The 16,855-nt window shown below is 50.4% G+C and overlaps 63 non-coding genes across 63 annotated transcripts; all 63 read right to left on the bottom strand.

Moving 5' to 3' along the window:
• Positions 1-74, bottom strand: Trnai-aau (transfer RNA isoleucine (anticodon AAU)). Its single transcript has one exon. It is a non-coding gene; the product is annotated as a tRNA-Ile (tRNA).
• A 99-nt stretch (positions 75-173) lies between these two features.
• Positions 174-247, bottom strand: Trnai-aau (transfer RNA isoleucine (anticodon AAU)). Its single transcript has one exon. It is a non-coding gene; the product is annotated as a tRNA-Ile (tRNA).
• A 99-nt stretch (positions 248-346) lies between these two features.
• Trnai-aau (transfer RNA isoleucine (anticodon AAU)) lies at positions 347-420 on the bottom strand. The gene has a single exon. It is a non-coding gene; the product is annotated as a tRNA-Ile (tRNA).
• A 99-nt stretch (positions 421-519) lies between these two features.
• Positions 520-593, bottom strand: Trnai-aau (transfer RNA isoleucine (anticodon AAU)). The gene has a single exon. It is a non-coding gene; the product is annotated as a tRNA-Ile (tRNA).
• A 99-nt stretch (positions 594-692) lies between these two features.
• On the bottom strand, positions 693-766 carry Trnai-aau (transfer RNA isoleucine (anticodon AAU)). The gene has a single exon. It is a non-coding gene; the product is annotated as a tRNA-Ile (tRNA).
• A 99-nt stretch (positions 767-865) lies between these two features.
• Positions 866-939, bottom strand: Trnai-aau (transfer RNA isoleucine (anticodon AAU)). Its single transcript has one exon. It is a non-coding gene; the product is annotated as a tRNA-Ile (tRNA).
• Positions 940-1,038: 99 nt separating this feature from the next.
• Trnai-aau (transfer RNA isoleucine (anticodon AAU)) lies at positions 1,039-1,112 on the bottom strand. Its single transcript has one exon. It is a non-coding gene; the product is annotated as a tRNA-Ile (tRNA).
• A 99-nt stretch (positions 1,113-1,211) lies between these two features.
• Positions 1,212-1,285, bottom strand: Trnai-aau (transfer RNA isoleucine (anticodon AAU)). Its single transcript has one exon. It is a non-coding gene; the product is annotated as a tRNA-Ile (tRNA).
• Positions 1,286-1,384: 99 nt separating this feature from the next.
• Positions 1,385-1,458, bottom strand: Trnai-aau (transfer RNA isoleucine (anticodon AAU)). The gene has a single exon. It is a non-coding gene; the product is annotated as a tRNA-Ile (tRNA).
• Positions 1,459-1,557: 99 nt separating this feature from the next.
• On the bottom strand, positions 1,558-1,631 carry Trnai-aau (transfer RNA isoleucine (anticodon AAU)). The gene has a single exon. It is a non-coding gene; the product is annotated as a tRNA-Ile (tRNA).
• A 99-nt stretch (positions 1,632-1,730) lies between these two features.
• Trnai-aau (transfer RNA isoleucine (anticodon AAU)) lies at positions 1,731-1,804 on the bottom strand. The gene has a single exon. It is a non-coding gene; the product is annotated as a tRNA-Ile (tRNA).
• Positions 1,805-1,903: 99 nt separating this feature from the next.
• Trnai-aau (transfer RNA isoleucine (anticodon AAU)) lies at positions 1,904-1,977 on the bottom strand. The gene has a single exon. It is a non-coding gene; the product is annotated as a tRNA-Ile (tRNA).
• Positions 1,978-2,076: 99 nt separating this feature from the next.
• Positions 2,077-2,150, bottom strand: Trnai-aau (transfer RNA isoleucine (anticodon AAU)). The gene has a single exon. It is a non-coding gene; the product is annotated as a tRNA-Ile (tRNA).
• A 99-nt stretch (positions 2,151-2,249) lies between these two features.
• Trnai-aau (transfer RNA isoleucine (anticodon AAU)) lies at positions 2,250-2,323 on the bottom strand. The gene has a single exon. It is a non-coding gene; the product is annotated as a tRNA-Ile (tRNA).
• Positions 2,324-2,422: 99 nt separating this feature from the next.
• Positions 2,423-2,496, bottom strand: Trnai-aau (transfer RNA isoleucine (anticodon AAU)). Its single transcript has one exon. It is a non-coding gene; the product is annotated as a tRNA-Ile (tRNA).
• Positions 2,497-2,595: 99 nt separating this feature from the next.
• Trnai-aau (transfer RNA isoleucine (anticodon AAU)) lies at positions 2,596-2,669 on the bottom strand. The gene has a single exon. It is a non-coding gene; the product is annotated as a tRNA-Ile (tRNA).
• Positions 2,670-2,768: 99 nt separating this feature from the next.
• Trnai-aau (transfer RNA isoleucine (anticodon AAU)) lies at positions 2,769-2,842 on the bottom strand. Its single transcript has one exon. It is a non-coding gene; the product is annotated as a tRNA-Ile (tRNA).
• A 99-nt stretch (positions 2,843-2,941) lies between these two features.
• Trnai-aau (transfer RNA isoleucine (anticodon AAU)) lies at positions 2,942-3,015 on the bottom strand. The gene has a single exon. It is a non-coding gene; the product is annotated as a tRNA-Ile (tRNA).
• A 99-nt stretch (positions 3,016-3,114) lies between these two features.
• Trnai-aau (transfer RNA isoleucine (anticodon AAU)) lies at positions 3,115-3,188 on the bottom strand. Its single transcript has one exon. It is a non-coding gene; the product is annotated as a tRNA-Ile (tRNA).
• Positions 3,189-3,287: 99 nt separating this feature from the next.
• On the bottom strand, positions 3,288-3,361 carry Trnai-aau (transfer RNA isoleucine (anticodon AAU)). Its single transcript has one exon. It is a non-coding gene; the product is annotated as a tRNA-Ile (tRNA).
• A 99-nt stretch (positions 3,362-3,460) lies between these two features.
• Positions 3,461-3,534, bottom strand: Trnai-aau (transfer RNA isoleucine (anticodon AAU)). The gene has a single exon. It is a non-coding gene; the product is annotated as a tRNA-Ile (tRNA).
• Positions 3,535-3,633: 99 nt separating this feature from the next.
• Positions 3,634-3,707, bottom strand: Trnai-aau (transfer RNA isoleucine (anticodon AAU)). The gene has a single exon. It is a non-coding gene; the product is annotated as a tRNA-Ile (tRNA).
• Positions 3,708-3,806: 99 nt separating this feature from the next.
• Trnai-aau (transfer RNA isoleucine (anticodon AAU)) lies at positions 3,807-3,880 on the bottom strand. The gene has a single exon. It is a non-coding gene; the product is annotated as a tRNA-Ile (tRNA).
• A 99-nt stretch (positions 3,881-3,979) lies between these two features.
• Trnai-aau (transfer RNA isoleucine (anticodon AAU)) lies at positions 3,980-4,053 on the bottom strand. Its single transcript has one exon. It is a non-coding gene; the product is annotated as a tRNA-Ile (tRNA).
• Positions 4,054-8,889: 4,836 nt separating this feature from the next.
• On the bottom strand, positions 8,890-8,963 carry Trnai-aau (transfer RNA isoleucine (anticodon AAU)). The gene has a single exon. It is a non-coding gene; the product is annotated as a tRNA-Ile (tRNA).
• A 98-nt stretch (positions 8,964-9,061) lies between these two features.
• Positions 9,062-9,135, bottom strand: Trnai-aau (transfer RNA isoleucine (anticodon AAU)). Its single transcript has one exon. It is a non-coding gene; the product is annotated as a tRNA-Ile (tRNA).
• Positions 9,136-9,233: 98 nt separating this feature from the next.
• On the bottom strand, positions 9,234-9,307 carry Trnai-aau (transfer RNA isoleucine (anticodon AAU)). Its single transcript has one exon. It is a non-coding gene; the product is annotated as a tRNA-Ile (tRNA).
• Positions 9,308-9,405: 98 nt separating this feature from the next.
• Positions 9,406-9,479, bottom strand: Trnai-aau (transfer RNA isoleucine (anticodon AAU)). Its single transcript has one exon. It is a non-coding gene; the product is annotated as a tRNA-Ile (tRNA).
• A 98-nt stretch (positions 9,480-9,577) lies between these two features.
• Positions 9,578-9,651, bottom strand: Trnai-aau (transfer RNA isoleucine (anticodon AAU)). Its single transcript has one exon. It is a non-coding gene; the product is annotated as a tRNA-Ile (tRNA).
• Positions 9,652-9,749: 98 nt separating this feature from the next.
• Positions 9,750-9,823, bottom strand: Trnai-aau (transfer RNA isoleucine (anticodon AAU)). The gene has a single exon. It is a non-coding gene; the product is annotated as a tRNA-Ile (tRNA).
• A 98-nt stretch (positions 9,824-9,921) lies between these two features.
• Trnai-aau (transfer RNA isoleucine (anticodon AAU)) lies at positions 9,922-9,995 on the bottom strand. Its single transcript has one exon. It is a non-coding gene; the product is annotated as a tRNA-Ile (tRNA).
• A 98-nt stretch (positions 9,996-10,093) lies between these two features.
• On the bottom strand, positions 10,094-10,167 carry Trnai-aau (transfer RNA isoleucine (anticodon AAU)). The gene has a single exon. It is a non-coding gene; the product is annotated as a tRNA-Ile (tRNA).
• Positions 10,168-10,437: 270 nt separating this feature from the next.
• Positions 10,438-10,511, bottom strand: Trnai-aau (transfer RNA isoleucine (anticodon AAU)). The gene has a single exon. It is a non-coding gene; the product is annotated as a tRNA-Ile (tRNA).
• Positions 10,512-10,953: 442 nt separating this feature from the next.
• Positions 10,954-11,027, bottom strand: Trnai-aau (transfer RNA isoleucine (anticodon AAU)). The gene has a single exon. It is a non-coding gene; the product is annotated as a tRNA-Ile (tRNA).
• Positions 11,028-11,297: 270 nt separating this feature from the next.
• Trnai-aau (transfer RNA isoleucine (anticodon AAU)) lies at positions 11,298-11,371 on the bottom strand. The gene has a single exon. It is a non-coding gene; the product is annotated as a tRNA-Ile (tRNA).
• Positions 11,372-11,813: 442 nt separating this feature from the next.
• Trnai-aau (transfer RNA isoleucine (anticodon AAU)) lies at positions 11,814-11,887 on the bottom strand. Its single transcript has one exon. It is a non-coding gene; the product is annotated as a tRNA-Ile (tRNA).
• A 98-nt stretch (positions 11,888-11,985) lies between these two features.
• Trnai-aau (transfer RNA isoleucine (anticodon AAU)) lies at positions 11,986-12,059 on the bottom strand. Its single transcript has one exon. It is a non-coding gene; the product is annotated as a tRNA-Ile (tRNA).
• Positions 12,060-12,157: 98 nt separating this feature from the next.
• Positions 12,158-12,231, bottom strand: Trnai-aau (transfer RNA isoleucine (anticodon AAU)). The gene has a single exon. It is a non-coding gene; the product is annotated as a tRNA-Ile (tRNA).
• A 98-nt stretch (positions 12,232-12,329) lies between these two features.
• Positions 12,330-12,403, bottom strand: Trnai-aau (transfer RNA isoleucine (anticodon AAU)). The gene has a single exon. It is a non-coding gene; the product is annotated as a tRNA-Ile (tRNA).
• A 98-nt stretch (positions 12,404-12,501) lies between these two features.
• Positions 12,502-12,575, bottom strand: Trnai-aau (transfer RNA isoleucine (anticodon AAU)). The gene has a single exon. It is a non-coding gene; the product is annotated as a tRNA-Ile (tRNA).
• Positions 12,576-12,673: 98 nt separating this feature from the next.
• On the bottom strand, positions 12,674-12,747 carry Trnai-aau (transfer RNA isoleucine (anticodon AAU)). The gene has a single exon. It is a non-coding gene; the product is annotated as a tRNA-Ile (tRNA).
• Positions 12,748-12,845: 98 nt separating this feature from the next.
• Positions 12,846-12,919, bottom strand: Trnai-aau (transfer RNA isoleucine (anticodon AAU)). The gene has a single exon. It is a non-coding gene; the product is annotated as a tRNA-Ile (tRNA).
• A 98-nt stretch (positions 12,920-13,017) lies between these two features.
• Trnai-aau (transfer RNA isoleucine (anticodon AAU)) lies at positions 13,018-13,091 on the bottom strand. Its single transcript has one exon. It is a non-coding gene; the product is annotated as a tRNA-Ile (tRNA).
• Positions 13,092-13,189: 98 nt separating this feature from the next.
• Positions 13,190-13,263, bottom strand: Trnai-aau (transfer RNA isoleucine (anticodon AAU)). Its single transcript has one exon. It is a non-coding gene; the product is annotated as a tRNA-Ile (tRNA).
• A 98-nt stretch (positions 13,264-13,361) lies between these two features.
• Positions 13,362-13,435, bottom strand: Trnai-aau (transfer RNA isoleucine (anticodon AAU)). The gene has a single exon. It is a non-coding gene; the product is annotated as a tRNA-Ile (tRNA).
• A 98-nt stretch (positions 13,436-13,533) lies between these two features.
• Trnai-aau (transfer RNA isoleucine (anticodon AAU)) lies at positions 13,534-13,607 on the bottom strand. Its single transcript has one exon. It is a non-coding gene; the product is annotated as a tRNA-Ile (tRNA).
• A 98-nt stretch (positions 13,608-13,705) lies between these two features.
• On the bottom strand, positions 13,706-13,779 carry Trnai-aau (transfer RNA isoleucine (anticodon AAU)). The gene has a single exon. It is a non-coding gene; the product is annotated as a tRNA-Ile (tRNA).
• Positions 13,780-13,877: 98 nt separating this feature from the next.
• Positions 13,878-13,951, bottom strand: Trnai-aau (transfer RNA isoleucine (anticodon AAU)). The gene has a single exon. It is a non-coding gene; the product is annotated as a tRNA-Ile (tRNA).
• Positions 13,952-14,049: 98 nt separating this feature from the next.
• On the bottom strand, positions 14,050-14,123 carry Trnai-aau (transfer RNA isoleucine (anticodon AAU)). The gene has a single exon. It is a non-coding gene; the product is annotated as a tRNA-Ile (tRNA).
• A 98-nt stretch (positions 14,124-14,221) lies between these two features.
• Positions 14,222-14,295, bottom strand: Trnai-aau (transfer RNA isoleucine (anticodon AAU)). The gene has a single exon. It is a non-coding gene; the product is annotated as a tRNA-Ile (tRNA).
• Positions 14,296-14,393: 98 nt separating this feature from the next.
• On the bottom strand, positions 14,394-14,467 carry Trnai-aau (transfer RNA isoleucine (anticodon AAU)). Its single transcript has one exon. It is a non-coding gene; the product is annotated as a tRNA-Ile (tRNA).
• Positions 14,468-14,565: 98 nt separating this feature from the next.
• Positions 14,566-14,639, bottom strand: Trnai-aau (transfer RNA isoleucine (anticodon AAU)). The gene has a single exon. It is a non-coding gene; the product is annotated as a tRNA-Ile (tRNA).
• A 98-nt stretch (positions 14,640-14,737) lies between these two features.
• Trnai-aau (transfer RNA isoleucine (anticodon AAU)) lies at positions 14,738-14,811 on the bottom strand. Its single transcript has one exon. It is a non-coding gene; the product is annotated as a tRNA-Ile (tRNA).
• Positions 14,812-14,909: 98 nt separating this feature from the next.
• Trnai-aau (transfer RNA isoleucine (anticodon AAU)) lies at positions 14,910-14,983 on the bottom strand. The gene has a single exon. It is a non-coding gene; the product is annotated as a tRNA-Ile (tRNA).
• A 98-nt stretch (positions 14,984-15,081) lies between these two features.
• On the bottom strand, positions 15,082-15,155 carry Trnai-aau (transfer RNA isoleucine (anticodon AAU)). Its single transcript has one exon. It is a non-coding gene; the product is annotated as a tRNA-Ile (tRNA).
• A 98-nt stretch (positions 15,156-15,253) lies between these two features.
• On the bottom strand, positions 15,254-15,327 carry Trnai-aau (transfer RNA isoleucine (anticodon AAU)). The gene has a single exon. It is a non-coding gene; the product is annotated as a tRNA-Ile (tRNA).
• Positions 15,328-15,425: 98 nt separating this feature from the next.
• Positions 15,426-15,499, bottom strand: Trnai-aau (transfer RNA isoleucine (anticodon AAU)). Its single transcript has one exon. It is a non-coding gene; the product is annotated as a tRNA-Ile (tRNA).
• Positions 15,500-15,597: 98 nt separating this feature from the next.
• Trnai-aau (transfer RNA isoleucine (anticodon AAU)) lies at positions 15,598-15,671 on the bottom strand. The gene has a single exon. It is a non-coding gene; the product is annotated as a tRNA-Ile (tRNA).
• Positions 15,672-15,769: 98 nt separating this feature from the next.
• Trnai-aau (transfer RNA isoleucine (anticodon AAU)) lies at positions 15,770-15,843 on the bottom strand. Its single transcript has one exon. It is a non-coding gene; the product is annotated as a tRNA-Ile (tRNA).
• Positions 15,844-15,941: 98 nt separating this feature from the next.
• On the bottom strand, positions 15,942-16,015 carry Trnai-aau (transfer RNA isoleucine (anticodon AAU)). The gene has a single exon. It is a non-coding gene; the product is annotated as a tRNA-Ile (tRNA).
• A 98-nt stretch (positions 16,016-16,113) lies between these two features.
• Positions 16,114-16,187, bottom strand: Trnai-aau (transfer RNA isoleucine (anticodon AAU)). The gene has a single exon. It is a non-coding gene; the product is annotated as a tRNA-Ile (tRNA).
• A 98-nt stretch (positions 16,188-16,285) lies between these two features.
• Positions 16,286-16,359, bottom strand: Trnai-aau (transfer RNA isoleucine (anticodon AAU)). The gene has a single exon. It is a non-coding gene; the product is annotated as a tRNA-Ile (tRNA).
• Positions 16,360-16,457: 98 nt separating this feature from the next.
• On the bottom strand, positions 16,458-16,531 carry Trnai-aau (transfer RNA isoleucine (anticodon AAU)). Its single transcript has one exon. It is a non-coding gene; the product is annotated as a tRNA-Ile (tRNA).
• Positions 16,532-16,855: the final 324 nt, after the last annotated feature.

The following is a 16,855-nucleotide window of genomic DNA, read 5'->3' as shown; positions in this document are numbered from 1 at the left end:
TGGCCTGCACAGGGATCGAACCTGTGGCCTCCGCGTTATTAGCACGGCGCTCTAACCAACTGAGTTAGCAGGCCACATATACCCGCCGAAATGTCGTTGCCCTGATGGGGAGGTGCGCGTAAAGTGACGCAAGTTATGCAAAAACCATTCGAAGGAAAATGAAGAGGTTCAGCTGGCCTGAACAGGGATCGAACCTGTGGCCTCCGCGTTATTAGCACGGCGCTCTAACCAACTGAGCTAGCAGGCCACATATACCCGCCGAAATGTCGTTGCCCTGATGGGGAGGTGCGCGTAAAGTGACGCAAGTTATGCAAAAACCATTCGAAGGAAAATGAAGAGGTTCAGCTGGCCTGCACAGGGATCGAACCTGTGGCCTCCGCGTTATTAGCACGGCGCTCTAACCAACTGAGCTAGCAGGCCACATATACCCGCCGAAATGTCGTTGCCCTGATGGGGAGGTGCGCGTAAAGTGACGCAAGTTATGCAAAAACCATTCGAAGGAAAATGAAGAGGTTCAGCTGGCCTGCACAGGGATCGAACCTGTGGCCTCCGCGTTATTAGCACGGCGCTCTAACCAACTGAGCTAGCAGGCCACATATACCCGCCGAAATGTCGTTGCCCTGATGGGGAGGTGCGCGTAAAGTGACGCAAGTTATGCAAAAACCATTCGAAGGAAAATGAAGAGGTTCAGCTGGCCTGCACAGGGATCGAACCTGTGGCCTCCGCGTTATTAGCACGGCGCTCTAACCAACTGAGCTAGCAGGCCACATATACCCGCCGAAATGTCGTTGCCCTGATGGGGAGGTGCGCGTAAAGTGACGCAAGTTATGCAAAAACCATTCGAAGGAAAATGAAGAGGTTCAGCTGGCCTGCACAGGGATCGAACCTGTGGCCTCCGCGTTATTAGCACGGCGCTCTAACCAACTGAGCTAGCAGGCCACATATACCCGCCGAAATGTCGTTGCCCTGATGGGGAGGTGCGCGTAAAGTGACGCAAGTTATGCAAAAACCATTCGAAGGAAAATGAAGAGGTTCAGCTGGCCTGCACAGGGATCGAACCTGTGGCCTCCGCGTTATTAGCACGGCGCTCTAACCAACTGAGCTAGCAGGCCACATATACCCGCCGAAATGTCGTTGCCCTGATGGGGAGGTGCGCGTAAAGTGACGCAAGTTATGCAAAAACCATTCGAAGGAAAATGAAGAGGTTCAGCTGGCCTGCACAGGGATCGAACCTGTGGCCTCCGCGTTATTAGCACGGCGCTCTAACCAACTGAGCTAGCAGGCCACATATACCCGCCGAAATGTCGTTGCCCTGATGGGGAGGTGCGCGTAAAGTGACGCAAGTTATGCAAAAACCATTCGAAGGAAAATGAAGAGGTTCAGCTGGCCTGCACAGGGATCGAACCTGTGGCCTCCGCGTTATTAGCACGGCGCTCTAACCAACTGAGCTAGCAGGCCACATATACCCGCCGAAATGTCGTTGCCCTGATGGGGAGGTGCGCGTAAAGTGACGCAAGTTATGCAAAAACCATTCGAAGGAAAATGAAGAGGTTCAGCTGGCCTGCACAGGGATCGAACCTGTGGCCTCCGCGTTATTAGCACGGCGCTCTAACCAACTGAGCTAGCAGGCCACATATACCCGCCGAAATGTCGTTGCCCTGATGGGGAGGTGCGCGTAAAGTGACGCAAGTTATGCAAAAACCATTCGAAGGAAAATGAAGAGGTTCAGCTGGCCTGCACAGGGATCGAACCTGTGGCCTCCGCGTTATTAGCACGGCGCTCTAACCAACTGAGCTAGCAGGCCACATATACCCGCCGAAATGTCGTTGCCCTGATGGGGAGGTGCGCGTAAAGTGACGCAAGTTATGCAAAAACCATTCGAAGGAAAATGAAGAGGTTCAGCTGGCCTGCACAGGGATCGAACCTGTGGCCTCCGCGTTATTAGCACGGCGCTCTAACCAACTGAGCTAGCAGGCCACATATACCCGCCGAAATGTCGTTGCCCTGATGGGGAGGTGCGCGTAAAGTGACGCAAGTTATGCAAAAACCATTCGAAGGAAAATGAAGAGGTTCAGCTGGCCTGCACAGGGATCGAACCTGTGGCCTCCGCGTTATTAGCACGGCGCTCTAACCAACTGAGCTAGCAGGCCACATATACCCGCCGAAATGTCGTTGCCCTGATGGGGAGGTGCGCGTAAAGTGACGCAAGTTATGCAAAAACCATTCGAAGGAAAATGAAGAGGTTCAGCTGGCCTGCACAGGGATCGAACCTGTGGCCTCCGCGTTATTAGCACGGCGCTCTAACCAACTGAGCTAGCAGGCCACATATACCCGCCGAAATGTCGTTGCCCTGATGGGGAGGTGCGCGTAAAGTGACGCAAGTTATGCAAAAACCATTCGAAGGAAAATGAAGAGGTTCAGCTGGCCTGCACAGGGATCGAACCTGTGGCCTCCGCGTTATTAGCACGGCGCTCTAACCAACTGAGCTAGCAGGCCACATATACCCGCCGAAATGTCGTTGCCCTGATGGGGAGGTGCGCGTAAAGTGACGCAAGTTATGCAAAAACCATTCGAAGGAAAATGAAGAGGTTCAGCTGGCCTGCACAGGGATCGAACCTGTGGCCTCCGCGTTATTAGCACGGCGCTCTAACCAACTGAGCTAGCAGGCCACATATACCCGCCGAAATGTCGTTGCCCTGATGGGGAGGTGCGCGTAAAGTGACGCAAGTTATGCAAAAACCATTCGAAGGAAAATGAAGAGGTTCAGCTGGCCTGCACAGGGATCGAACCTGTGGCCTCCGCGTTATTAGCACGGCGCTCTAACCAACTGAGCTAGCAGGCCACATATACCCGCCGAAATGTCGTTGCCCTGATGGGGAGGTGCGCGTAAAGTGACGCAAGTTATGCAAAAACCATTCGAAGGAAAATGAAGAGGTTCAGCTGGCCTGCACAGGGATCGAACCTGTGGCCTCCGCGTTATTAGCACGGCGCTCTAACCAACTGAGCTAGCAGGCCACATATACCCGCCGAAATGTCGTTGCCCTGATGGGGAGGTGCGCGTAAAATGACGCAAGTTATGCAAAAACCATTCGAAGGAAAATGAAGAGGTTCAGCTGGCCTGCACAGGGATCGAACCTGTGGCCTCCGCGTTATTAGCACGGCGCTCTAACCAACTGAGCTAGCAGGCCACATATACCCGCCGAAATGTCGTTGCCCTGATGGGGAGGTGCGCGTAAAGTGACGCAAGTTATGCAAAAACCATTCGAAGGAAAATGAAGAGGTTCAGCTGGCCTGCACAGGGATCGAACCTGTGGCCTCCGCGTTATTAGCACGGCGCTCTAACCAACTGAGCTAGCAGGCCACATATACCCGCCGAAATGTCGTTGCCCTGATGGGGAGGTGCGCGTAAAATGACGCAAGTTATGCAAAAACCATTCGAAGGAAAATGAAGAGGTTCAGCTGGCCTGCACAGGGATCGAACCTGTGGCCTCCGCGTTATTAGCACGGCGCTCTAACCAACTGAGCTAGCAGGCCACATATACCCGCCGAAATGTCGTTGCCCTGATGGGGAGGTGCGCGTAAAGTGACGCAAGTTATGCAAAAACCATTCGAAGGAAAATGAAGAGGTTCAGCTGGCCTGCACAGGGATCGAACCTGTGGCCTCCGCGTTATTAGCACGGCGCTCTAACCAACTGAGCTAGCAGGCCACATATACCCGCCGAAATGTCGTTGCCCTGATGGGGAGGTGCGCGTAAAGTGACGCAAGTTATGCAAAAACCATTCGAAGGAAAATGAAGAGGTTCAGCTGGCCTGCACAGGGATCGAACCTGTGGCCTCCGCGTTATTAGCACGGCGCTCTAACCAACTGAGCTAGCAGGCCACATATACCCGCCGAAATGTCGTTGCCCTGATGGGGAGGTGCGCGTAAAGTGACGCAAGTTATGCAAAAACCATTCGAAGGAAAATGAAGAGGTTCAGCTGGCCTGCACAGGGATCGAACCTGTGGCCTCCGCGTTATTAGCACGGCGCTCTAACCAACTGAGCTAGCAGGCTTTTTTTTTAACGTTTTTATTATTACTAAAATATGTAAACCCCCCTACATTTCTTCCGGTTCCTTGCTGGCTTCCGCCTTACAAACGAGTTGCTCCTCTCCTACCATACACCTGGCAACTCAGGTTGCCTTCACCGCGTTCGATCTTGCTTTGGACCTCGGCCCACAAACCCACCAAGTCCTCGTTTGGTAGCACAGTAATTGTCCATAACACCTTTTGCACAAACTTCTCCCACGCCGTTCCGTTTCCTTCACGACATTCAACATAGTCCATGCGATAGCTCCAGAGGGAATGTAGTGCAAGAATTAAAAAACTGTCCAGTGTGTCACCAAAATGGAGAAACTTCATGCGAGTCCAGTGCAGATCCATGTCCACGTCAATGAAATTCCTGAATGCACCCCAAAATTGTATGGCTCTTTTACACAGCAAGAACACATGAATGAGAGTCTCCTCTTCCTCGGGGCACACAACGCAGTTAAGGGACCAGGGAACTATGAAGCCTTTCCGTCTCATCCAGGTTTTAACCGGTAAGACCTCCCAATGGAACCGAAAGAAGAAATCCTTTGACCCTGTTGGGATCATTAGCCTTCTCACTTTCCTGAGCACTTCTTGTGAGCCGTAGGGTGGCTTACACTGTCTATACAACGGAGTTGGCGTAACTTTAGCTATAGTGTCCCAATACAGTCTTTTCCTTGAAACAGATACGAGATAATCCTGTGAGAAGAGGTCCTCAAAAAAGGATATTGCACTTGCTATTTCTTTATAGAAAGTTAAAGATTGAATGTGGTGGCTTCTATCTTCAGATGTTACTGTCCACTTCCTGAGGTATACGCCGCCTAGAACTTGAAGTGCTGCTCTAAGGAACGGATCTTTCTGTTCTCTGAAGTAAAAGAATCTTTGCACTCTTATCTTGATCGGTAGGTTTACGAGGCCTATGCCCCCTTGCTTCAGGTTAAGGAAGAGGTTTGAACGTCTCATGCTTTCCATAGACGAACGCCAAATGAAAGTCGCACAGATCCTGTGGAACTTGGCTTGGAAGCGTTGTTAATGCTAGTACACTGAGCTGCGTAAAGTACAGCAGGGTACAACACTGCATTGCAAACGTATGCCCTGTTGCAGAAAGACAAGTATCTGCTTTGCCAGGGGACCAGACTTCCACGTAGAAGGTTCATTTTTTGTGTCCACCACATGTTTGAGGTACCCTGCCCGTTGAAGGCAATACCCAAGTATTTTCCAATGCTTGTGGTCCAGGTGATTTGCATGAACTGCTCCGGTGTATATGTCCAATTCCCTAGCCAGGCTCCTGTTGATTTCCTCAAGTTCAACTCAGCTCCAGAAACCTTAGTGAAATCTTGAATGGTACCTATAGCTTCACATACTTGCAGTTTCGTTGAGCAGATTATTGCGACGTCGTCCGCATATGCCAGAACGTTGACGTGCTCTGCACCGATCACTACACCTGTAATGTTCTTGTTCATAGCTAGCTTGCGGCAGAGGGGTTCGAGGTACATGGCAAACAGAATGGGTGAAAGTGGGCAGCCTTGTCTGACGGAGGACCGGATCGGTATGCTTTTTCCGAGCTTTCCGTTTACCAAAAGCCGAGTGGTGACTTCATTATAACATATCTTGGTCCACCTACTCAGATAGTCCCCTACCCGACAATGTTGTAGAACAGCAAAGAGGAATCCGTGGTTAACTCTATCGAAGGCTTGCCTGAGATCCGTCTGGAGCACTGCAAACTGCTGAGAAGTACAGTTGGCTATTTCACAGACTGTTCTCATTACGTGGAGGTTTCTGGCAATGGATCTGCCGTGGAGACCGTATGGTTGATGATTTCCAATAATTCCCCGAAGTGCTGTTTCGAGTCTGCCCGCCAGAATTTTTGCGAAGATCTTGTAGTCCGTGCACAGAAGACTAATGGGTCGGTAGTCAGTGACGGATGGGTTCTCCTTGCCCTCTCTCTTTTTTGGAATCAGGACCGTGAGTGACTGTCTCATGCTTGGCGGTAACATTCCTCTTCTTAAAATGTCGTCGTACACAATTTTCAGTATACTGCATATCTGCTCAGAAAACACCTTGTAAAAACCTGCTCCAATCCCGTCAATCCCAGGAGACTTATTTCTTCCTATTTTTTTTATGACTTTCGTGATTTCTTCTTCCGTTATTTCTGCGTTGTTCGTTTCCATACATTCCTCACCTACTGTTGGTAAAACTTGTAACCAGATTTCGTACTGCTTCCGGTCGCTGTCCTTCTCTTGAAAAAGGCTGAGGTAATGTTTATAAAAGATATCTTCAATCTCGTTATCCTCCTTGACGATGCGCTCGCCTGTATCAATAAACTTGATAGCGTTGCCCTCTGCTCGTTCACGCTCCTTAAACCGGAAAATCGTAAATGGTGTTTCTTCACGTACTAGTGTCTGCACCCTACTTCGTATGAGCGCTCCACGGTGTTTCTCTTCAAACAGTTTCTGAAGTTCTTCCTTACCTTTCTTGATGTCTTCTTTAAAGAAGCCTGGGTGTTTACACTCAACCTCTGCCAAAGACGTCAGTGTCCGCATCAGATCCCTTATCCGCTGATTCCTTTCGAAGGCTCTTATTTGTGAATATTCAATGGCTTCTTTCCTTAACGCATGCTTAAATTCTTCCCAGGTCACGGCATTGGCATTTCCTTCTTTCTGATATTCTTCTATCATACTTCTCATTTTGTCGCAGAAACTTTCTTCCTCCAGTATACTCTCATTCATCTTCCAGCAGGTTCTGCTCTCTTTTCCGGCCCTACTTGTACGGTTCTGACATTGAACTGTCATGCTGACTAAAGAGTGGTCCGAAAAAAACTGTGGCTTTACTTGGTAGTTTCCAATCATAGGGAGAAGCAGCCCCGATGTATAGAACCTGTCGAGCCTTGCATGGGAGGTTCCTTGAAAATGCGTGAATTCGATATTACCTCCGGGCATTTTTTCCCAGACGTCGGTCAGGTCGGCATTCGTTGTGAGTTTTATCAGCTCCTTTCTGCTCACGTCACTCTTTACCTGCCTGTAACTGCAGTCCGCTTTCTTGAGAACACAGTTGAAGTCCCCGCACAATATGACGTTCCATGATACGTTCACAAACTGACTCAGTGACGCGAAAAAGTCTTTTCTTTCCGAATGTACATTGGGTGCATATACAGAAATAAGCCGTATCATATTTTGTCGGAACAAAAAATCCACCACGCACAGCCGACCGCTCTCGTCCAGCACGCAGTCCACCACCGCCAAGCCTGCTTTCTTCCTAATAAGAATGAGAGTACCCGCACTTCCTCCTATCGCCGACGAGCAATAACACCAGAATCTTGACTGGAAAAAATTAACAAGTTCTCTTTCTTGCTCTATCGTTGCAATTTTAGTTTCTTGAAAGCATGCCACGTCGACCTTCTCAGCAGCTAACATGTTTCCAATCCAGTGCTTCCGTCTGCTTGATATCAGGCTGACGACATTAAGTGTTGCAAGTTTTATTTTCTTCTTTCTTATCATACTGCTATCTCGGCCGACAATCGCAATGCTGTTTACCATTAGAAGAAACCTGGGTCGTCCAGTTGTGACAACCCTACCTCTTGAAGGGGCAGCTGCCTTTCCAGCACCTGAACCTGCTTTACTTTCTTCTTCCCCGTAATATCAGATTTTCCCAGATGGCTTTCAACGGATCTGTCCAAAGTTTTCTCAATTTCAGCACCTTTCCTTTTTCCGGTCGACTCCTGTGAGCAGTCCATCTTTCGTTGTTCATCTGTCCTTTTGTCTTTGTGCGAAACATTTCCCTCCTCTTCTTGAAGTCCTATCGATGAGTTTCCTTGCGGTGGACCACTTTCTTCTGTGTGCGGGTATTTTTCCTTTTCACTTTGCAAGGTCGCCTCAGTATCTTGAATGTCCATTACCATCTCCTCGTTACTTTTCCTCGACGTGCCCTTTGTCATCGAAGCATAGGAGCGGACACAGTCTTCCGTTAGATGGCCGTAGCCCTTACAGCTACGACAGTAGTCTGTGCGACACTGACTGCGTATATGGCCTACCTGTTTACATCGTAGGCAGAGGGGAGGTTTTCCAGGGACCGACACCAGCACTGTCACACCCATTATCTTCAGTTGGTATGGGATGCTCTCCGAAGTTACACCATCGTGAAGCTGCACGGTGACGGAACGTGTCGTCGTCTCCACCCCCTCCAGACCCGCACAGTTCCACTTTTCCCGCACGATATCTGTAACCTTCCCGTACAATGACAGGCAACGACGAACCGCCTCGTCAGTCACATTCGTTGGCAGCCAATGCAGTTTAAACGTAACGTCATTGGAATTTGGGTCCACCACAACACACCGTCTTCCTTTGACTACCAGTTCGCCAAGTTGCCGGAATTTCTCTTTTGTCGTCTCCGAGTGGAAGGTAACCACCCACACATGATTGAAGAGGTACGAACCGAATCCCGCGATGTCCGCCTTGTTCACTGCCACTCCAAGAGGGACTATGAAGTCTTGAACTTTATACGGCCTCCCATCAGGGTCCGCGTGCAGAAAAACAGTGTTACGTGAAATTTCGCCTTTTGGTAACGTAGGCATAATCATCCTGTAGGACTTCCGAGGCACAGTAGACGATTCATCCCGGCTAGGGTTAGCCGTAACAGCCGCTCCAACAGAGCTCATGTCGCACACAACCGGTTAGCACAAGCGCCGGAAGTGGAATCGGCGCTCTAACCAACTGAGGTAGCAGGCCACAAACCCCCGTGAAGATGTAGGTGTCCTGAGGGGGAGGCGCGCGTAAAATGACGCAAATCATGAGAAACCTTTGAAAGAAAAATGAAGCGACTCAGCTGGCCTGCACAGGGATCGAACCTGTGGCCTCCGCGTTATTAGCACGGCGCTCTAACCAACTGAGCTAGCAGGCCACAAACCCCCGTGAAGATAGAGGTGTCCTGAGGGGGAGGCGCGCGTAAAATGACGCAAATCATGAGAAACGTTTGAAAGAAAAATGAAGCGACTCAGCTGGCCTGCACAGGGATCGAACCTGTGGCCTCCGCGTTATTAGCACGGCGCTCTAACCAACTGAGCTAGCAGGCCACAAACCCCCGTGAAGATGTAGGTGTCCTGAGGGGGAGGCGCGCGTAAAATGACGCAAATCGTGAGAAACCTTTCAAAGAAAAATGAAGAGACTCAGCTGGCCTGCACAGGGATCGAACCTGTGGCCTCCGCGTTATTAGCACTGGGCTCTAACCAACTGAGCTAGCAGGCCACAAACCCCCGTGAAGATGTAGGTGTCCTGAGGGGGAGGCGCGCGTAAAATGACGCAAATCATGAGAAACATTTCAAAGAAAAATGAAGCGACTCAGCTGGCCTGCACAGGGATCGAACCTGTGGCCTCCGCGTTATTAGCACGGCGCTCTAACCAACTGAGCTAGCAGGCCACAAACCCCCGTGAAGATGTAGGTGTCCTGAGGGGGAGGCGCGCGTAAAATGACGCAAATCGTGAGAAACCTTTCAAAGAAAAATGAAGAGACTCAGCTGGCCTGCACAGGGATCGAACCTGTGGCCTCCGCGTTATTAGCACTGGGCTCTAACCAACTGAGCTAGCAGGCCACAAACCCCCGTGAAGATGTAGGTGTCCTGAGGGGGAGGCGCGCGTAAAATGACGCAAATCATGAGAAACATTTCAAAGAAAAATGAAGCGACTCAGCTGGCCTGCACAGGGATCGAACCTGTGGCCTCCGCGTTATTAGCACGGCGCTCTAACCAACTGAGCTAGCAGGCCACAAACCCCCGTGAAGATAGAGGTGTCCTGAGGGGGAGGCGCGCGTAAAATGACGCAAATCATGAGAAACATTTCAAAGCAAAATGAAGCGACTCTGCTGGCCTGCACAGGGATCTAACCTGTGGCCTCCGCGTTATTAGCACGGCGCTCTAACCAACTGAGCTAGCAGGCCACAAACCCCCGTGAAGATGTAGGTGTCCTGAGGGGGAGGCGCGCGTAAAATGACGCAAATCATGAGAAACATTTCAAAGAAAAATGAAGAGACTCAGCTGGCCTGCACAGGGATGGAACCTGTGGCCTCCGCGTTATTACCACGGCGCTCTAACCAACTGAGCTAGCAGGCCACAAATCCCCTTGAAGATGTACGTGGAATGAGGGGGAGGCGCGCGTAAAATGACGCTAATCATGAGAAACATTTCAAAGAAAAATGAAGAGACTCAGCTGGCCTGCACAGGGATGGAACCTGTGGCCTCCGCGTTATTACCATGGCGCTCTAACCAACTGAGCTAGCAGACCACAAAACCCCTTGAAGATGTACGTGGAATGAGGGGGAGGCGCGCGTAAAATGACACAAATCATGAGAAACATTTCAAATAAAAATGAAGAGACTCAGCTGGCCTGCACAGGGATGGAACCTGTGGCCTCCGCGTTATTACCACGGCGCTCTAACCAACTGAGCTAGCAGGCCACAAAACCCCTTGAAGATGTACGTGGAATGAGGGGGAGGCGCGCGTAAAATGACACAAATCATGAGAAACATTTCAAATAAAAATGAAGAGACTCAGCTGGCCTGCACAGGGATGGAACCTGTGGCCTCCGCGTTATTACCATGGCGCTCTAACCAACTGAGCTAGCAGGCCACAAATCCCCTTGAAGATGTACGTGGAATGAGGGGGAGGCGCGCGTAAAATGACACAAATCATGAGAAACATTTCAAATAAAAATGAAGAGACTCAGCTGGCCTGCACAGGGATGGAACCTGTGGCCTCCGCGTTATTACCATGGCGCTCTAACCAACTGAGCTAGCAGGCCACAAAACCCCTTGAAGATGTACGTGGAATGAGGGGGAGGCGCGCGTAAAATGACACAAATCATGAGAAACATTTCAAATAAAAATGAAGAGACTCAGCTGGCCTGCACAGGGATGGAACCTGTGGCCTCCGCGTTATTACCACGGCGCTCTAACCAACTGAGCTAGCAGGCCACAAATCCCCTTGAAGATGTACGTGGAATGAGGGGGAGGCGCGCGTAAAATGACGCTAATCATGAGAAACATTTCAAAGAAAAATGAAGAGACTCAGCTGGCCTGCACAGGGATGGAACCTGTGGCCTCCGCGTTATTACCATGGCGCTCTAACCAACTGAGCTAGCAGACCACAAAACCCCTTGAAGATGTACGTGGAATGAGGGGGAGGCGCGCGTAAAATGACACAAATCATGAGAAACATTTCAAATAAAAATGAAGAGACTCAGCTGGCCTGCACAGGGATGGAACCTGTGGCCTCCGCGTTATTACCACGGCGCTCTAACCAACTGAGCTAGCAGGCCACAAAACCCCTTGAAGATGTACGTGGAATGAGGGGGAGGCGCGCGTAAAATGACACAAATCATGAGAAACATTTCAAATAAAAATGAAGAGACTCAGCTGGCCTGCACAGGGATGGAACCTGTGGCCTCCGCGTTATTACCATGGCGCTCTAACCAACTGAGCTAGCAGACCACAAAACCCCTTGAAGATGTACGTGGAATGAGGGGGAGGCGCGCGTAAAATGACACAAATCATGAGAAACATTTCAAATAAAAATGAAGAGACTCAGCTGGCCTGCACAGGGATGGAACCTGTGGCCTCCGCGTTATTACCATGGCGCTCTAACCAACTGAGCTAGCAGACCACAAAACCCCTTGAAGATGTACGTGGAATGAGGGGGAGGCGCGCGTAAAATGACGTAAATCCTGAGAAACATTTCAAAGAAAAATGAAGAGACTCAGCTGGCCTGCACAGGGATCGAACCTGTGGCCTCCGCGTTATTGGCACAGCGCTCTAACCAACTGAGCTAGCAGGCCACAAAACCCCTTGAAGATGTACGTGGAATGAGGGGGAGGCGCGCGTAAAATGACGTAAATCCTGAGAAACATTTCAAAGAAAAATGAAGAGACTCAGCTGGCCTGCACAGGGATCGAACCTGTGGCCTCCGCGTTATTGGCACAGCGCTCTAACCAACTGAGCTAGCAGGCCACAAAACCCCTTGAAGATGTACGTGGAATGAGGGGGAGGCGCGCGTAAAATGACGTAAATCCTGAGAAACATTTCAAAGAAAAATGAAGAGACTCAGCTGGCCTGCACAGGGATCGAACCTGTGGCCTCCGCGTTATTAGCACGGCGCTCTAACCAACTGAGCTAGCAGGCCACAAAACCCCTTGAAGATGTACGTGGAATGAGGGGGAGGCGCGCGTAAAATGACGTAAATCCTGAGAAACATTTCAAAGAAAAATGAAGAGACTCAGCTGGCCTGCACAGGGATCGAACCTGTGGCCTCCGCGTTATTAGCACGGCGCTCTAACCAACTGAGCTAGCAGGCCACAAATCCCCTTGAAGATGTACGTGGAATGAGGGGGAGGCGCGCGTAAAATGACGTAAATCCTGAGAAACATTTCAAAGAAAAATGAAGAGACTCAGCTGGCCTGCACAGGGATCGAACCTGTGGCCTCCGCGTTATTGGCACAGCGCTCTAACCAACTGAGCTAGCAGGCCACAAATCCCCTTGAAGATGTACGTGGAATGAGGGGGAGGCGCGCGTAAAATGACGTAAATCCTGAGAAACATTTCAAAGAAAAATGAAGAGACTCAGCTGGCCTGCACAGGGATCGAACCTGTGGCCTCCGCGTTATTGGCACAGCGCTCTAACCAACTGAGCTAGCAGGCCACAAAACCCCTTGAAGATGTACGTGGAATGAGGGGGAGGCGCGCGTAAAATGACGTAAATCCTGAGAAACATTTCAAAGAAAAATGAAGAGACTCAGCTGGCCTGCACAGGGATCGAACCTGTGGCCTCCGCGTTATTAGCACGGCGCTCTAACCAACTGAGCTAGCAGGCCACAAATCCCCTTGAAGATGTACGTGGAATGAGGGGGAGGCGCGCGTAAAATGACGTAAATCCTGAGAAACATTTCAAAGAAAAATGAAGAGACTCAGCTGGCCTGCACAGGGATCGAACCTGTGGCCTCCGCGTTATTGGCACAGCGCTCTAACCAACTGAGCTAGCAGGCCACAAATCCCCTTGAAGATGTACGTGGAATGAGGGGGAGGCGCGCGTAAAATGACGTAAATCCTGAGAAACATTTCAAAGAAAAATGAAGCGATTCAGCTGGCCTGCACAGGGATCGAACCTGTGGCCTCCGCGTTATTAGGACGGCGCTCTAACCAACTGAGCTAGCAGGCCACAAATCCCCTTGAAGATGTACGTGGAATGAGGGGGAGGCGCGCGTAAAATGACGTAAATCCTGAGAAACATTTCAAAGAAAAATGAAGCGATTCAGCTGGCCTGCACAGGGATCGAACCTGTGGCCTCCGCGTTATTAGCACGGCGCTCTAACCAACTGAGCTAGCAGGCCACAAATCCCCTTGAAGATGTACGTGGAATGAGGGGGAGGCGCGCGTAAAATGACGTAAATCCTGAGAAACATTTCAAAGAAAAATGAAGCGATTCAGCTGGCCTGCACAGGGATCGAACCTGTAGATTCCGCGTTATTAGCACGGCGCTCTAACCAACTGAGCTAGCAGGCCACAAATCCCCTTGAAGATGTACGTGGAATGAGGGGGAGGCGCGCGTAAAATGACGTAAATCCTGAGAAACATTTCAAAGAAAAATGAAGCGATTCAGCTGGCCTGCACAGGGATCGAACCTGTGGCCTCCGCGTTATTAGCACGGCGCTCTAACCAACTGAGCTAGCAGGCCACAAATCCCCTTGAAGATGTACGTGGAATGAGGGGGAGGCGCGCGTAAAATGACGTAAATCCTGAGAAACATTTCAAAGAAAAATGAAGCGATTCAGCTGGCCTGCACAGGGATCGAACCTGTGGCCTCCGCGTTATTAGCACGGCGCTCTAACCAACTGAGCTAGCAGGCCACAAATCCCCTTGAAGATGTACGTGGAATGAGGGGGAGGCGCGCGTAAAATGACGTAAATCCTGAGAAACATTTCAAAGAAAAATGAAGCGATTCAGCTGGCCTGCACAGGGATCGAACCTGTGGCCTCCGCGTTATTAGCACGGCGCTCTAACCAACTGAGCTAGCAGGCCACAAATCCCCTTGAAGATGTACGTGGAATGAGGGGGAGGCGCGCGTAAAATGACGTAAATCCTGAGAAACATTTCAAAGAAAAATGAAGCGATTCAGCTGGCCTGCACAGGGATCGAACCTGTGGCCTCCGCGTTATTAGCACGGCGCTCTAACCAACTGAGCTAGCAGGCCACAAATCCCCTCGAAGATGTACGTGGAATGAGGGGGAGGCGCGCGTAAAATGACGTAAATCCTGAGAAACATTTCAAAGAAAAATGAAGCGATTCAGCTGGCCTGCACAGGGATCGAACCTGTGGCCTCCGCGTTATTAGCACGGCGCTCTAACCAACTGAGCTAGCAGGCCACAAATCCCCTTGAAGATGTACGTGGAATGAGGGGGAGGCGCGCGTAAAATGACGTAAATCCTGAGAAACATTTCAAAGAAAAATGAAGCGATTCAGCTGGCCTGCACAGGGATCGAACCTGTGGCCTCCGCGTTATTAGGACGGCGCTCTAACCAACTGAGCTAGCAGGCCACAAATCCCCTTGAAGATGTACGTGGAATGAGGGGGAGGCGCGCGTAAAATGACGTAAATCCTGAGAAACATTTCAAAGAAAAATGAAGCGATTCAGCTGGCCTGCACAGGGATCGAACCTGTGGCCTCCGCGTTATTAGCACGGCGCTCTAACCAACTGAGCTAGCAGGCCACAAATCCCCTTGAAGATGTACGTGGAATGAGGGGGAGGCGCGCGTAAAATGACGTAAATCCTGAGAAACATTTCAAAGAAAAATGAAGCGATTCAGCTGGCCTGCACAGGGATCGAACCTGTGGCCTCCGCGTTATTAGGACGGCGCTCTAACCAACTGAGCTAGCAGGCCACAAATCCCCTTGAAGATGTACGTGGAATGAGGGGGAGGCGCGCGTAAAATGACGTAAATCCTGAGAAACATTTCAAAGAAAAATGAAGCGATTCAGCTGGCCTGCACAGGGATCGAACCTGTGGCCTCCGCGTTATTAGGACGGCGCTCTAACCAACTGAGCTAGCAGGCCACAAATCCCCTTGAAGATGTACGTGGAATGAGGGGGAGGCGCGCGTAAAATGACGTAAATCCTGAGAAACATTTCAAAGAAAAATGAAGCGATTCAGCTGGCCTGCACAGGGATCGAACCTGTGGCCTCCGCGTTATTAGCACGGCGCTCTAACCAACTGAGCTAGCAGGCCACAAAACCCCTTGAAGATGTACGTGTAATGAGGGGGAGGCGCGCGTAAAATGACGCAAATCCTGAGAAACATTTCAAATAAAAATGAAGCGACTCAGCTGGCCTGCACAGGGATCTAACCTGTGGCCTCCGCGTTATTAGCACGGCGCTTGAACCAACTGAGCTAGCAGGCCACAAAACCCCTTGAAGATGTACGTGTAATGAGGGGGAGGCGCGCGTAAAATGACGCAAATCATGAGAAACCTTTCAAAGAAAAATGAAGCGACTCAGCTGGCCTGCACAGGGATCGAACCTGTGGCCTCCGCGTTATTAGCACGGCGCTCTAACCAACTGAGCTAGCAGGCCATAAACCCCCTTGAAGATGTAGGTGTCCTGAGGGGCAGGCGCGCGTAGAATGACGCAAATCATGAGAAACCTTTCAAAGAAAAATGAAGCGACTCAGCTGGCCTGCACAGGGATCGAACCTGTGGCCTCCGCGTTATTAGCACGGCGCTCTAACCAACTGAGCTAGCAGGCCATAAACCCCCGTGAAGATGTAGGTGTCCTGAGGGGCAGGCGCGCGTAGAACGACGCAAATCATGAGAAACCTTTCAAAGAAAAATGAAGCGACTCAGCTGGCCTGCACAGGGATCGAACCTGTGGCCTCCGCGTTATTAGCACGGCGCTCTAACCAACTGAGCTAGCAGGCCATAAACCCCCTTGAAGATGTAGGTGTCCTGAGGGGCAGGCGCGCGTAGAATGACGCAAATCATGAGAAACCTTTCAAAGAAAAATGAAGCGACTCAGCTGGCCTGCACAGGGATCGAACCTGTGGCCTCCGCGTTATTAGCACAGCGCTCTAACCAACTGAGCTAGCAGGCCATAAACCCCCTTGAAGATGTAGGTGTCCTGAGGGGCAGGCGCGCGTAGAACGACGCAAATCATGAGAAACCTTTCAAAGAAAAATGAAGCGACTCAGCTGGCCTGCACTGGGATCGAACCTGTGGCCTCCTCGTTATTAGCACGGCGCTCTAACCAACTGAGCTAGCAGGCCATAAACCCCCTTGAAGATGTAGGTGTCCTGAGGGGCAGGCGCGCGTAGAATGACGCAAATCATGAGAAACCTTTCAAAGAAAAATGAAGCGACTCAGCTGGCCTGCACAGGGATCGAACCTGTGGCCTCCGCGTTATTAGCACGGCGCTCTAACCAACTGAGCTAGCAGGCTTTTTTTTTTTTCTTTTCCACCTTTTATTAACAAAACACACAAGTGCACACAACTACAAGTACGTCGCAACGCCGTGGGCCATTACAAAACGTCTAAAGAGGAAACTGAAGACCTTTTGAATTTGTCCATACGATTTTACAAGTACGTAAGGGCATCAGACAATGTTTCTAACCAATCAGGCAGCTCTAAACATCGCATAAGGCACAGCTTAAGTTGGGATATTTCTATCTTAAAGTATTTCATAGGAGGCATTAACGGTTCTTCGTTCCTGTCAGCCATACGAAGTTTCCACAGACAGTACAAGGCTATAAGCATGACAATATC

This window comes from Ornithodoros turicata, chromosome 1 (genome assembly GCF_037126465.1).
Source record: "Ornithodoros turicata isolate Travis chromosome 1, ASM3712646v1, whole genome shotgun sequence".
In the NCBI taxonomy this organism is placed as follows: Eukaryota; Metazoa; Arthropoda; class Arachnida; order Ixodida; family Argasidae; genus Ornithodoros; species Ornithodoros turicata.
The sequence above is the reverse complement of the archived record's forward strand: the minus strand, read 5'-3'. Positions and strand labels throughout refer to the sequence as shown.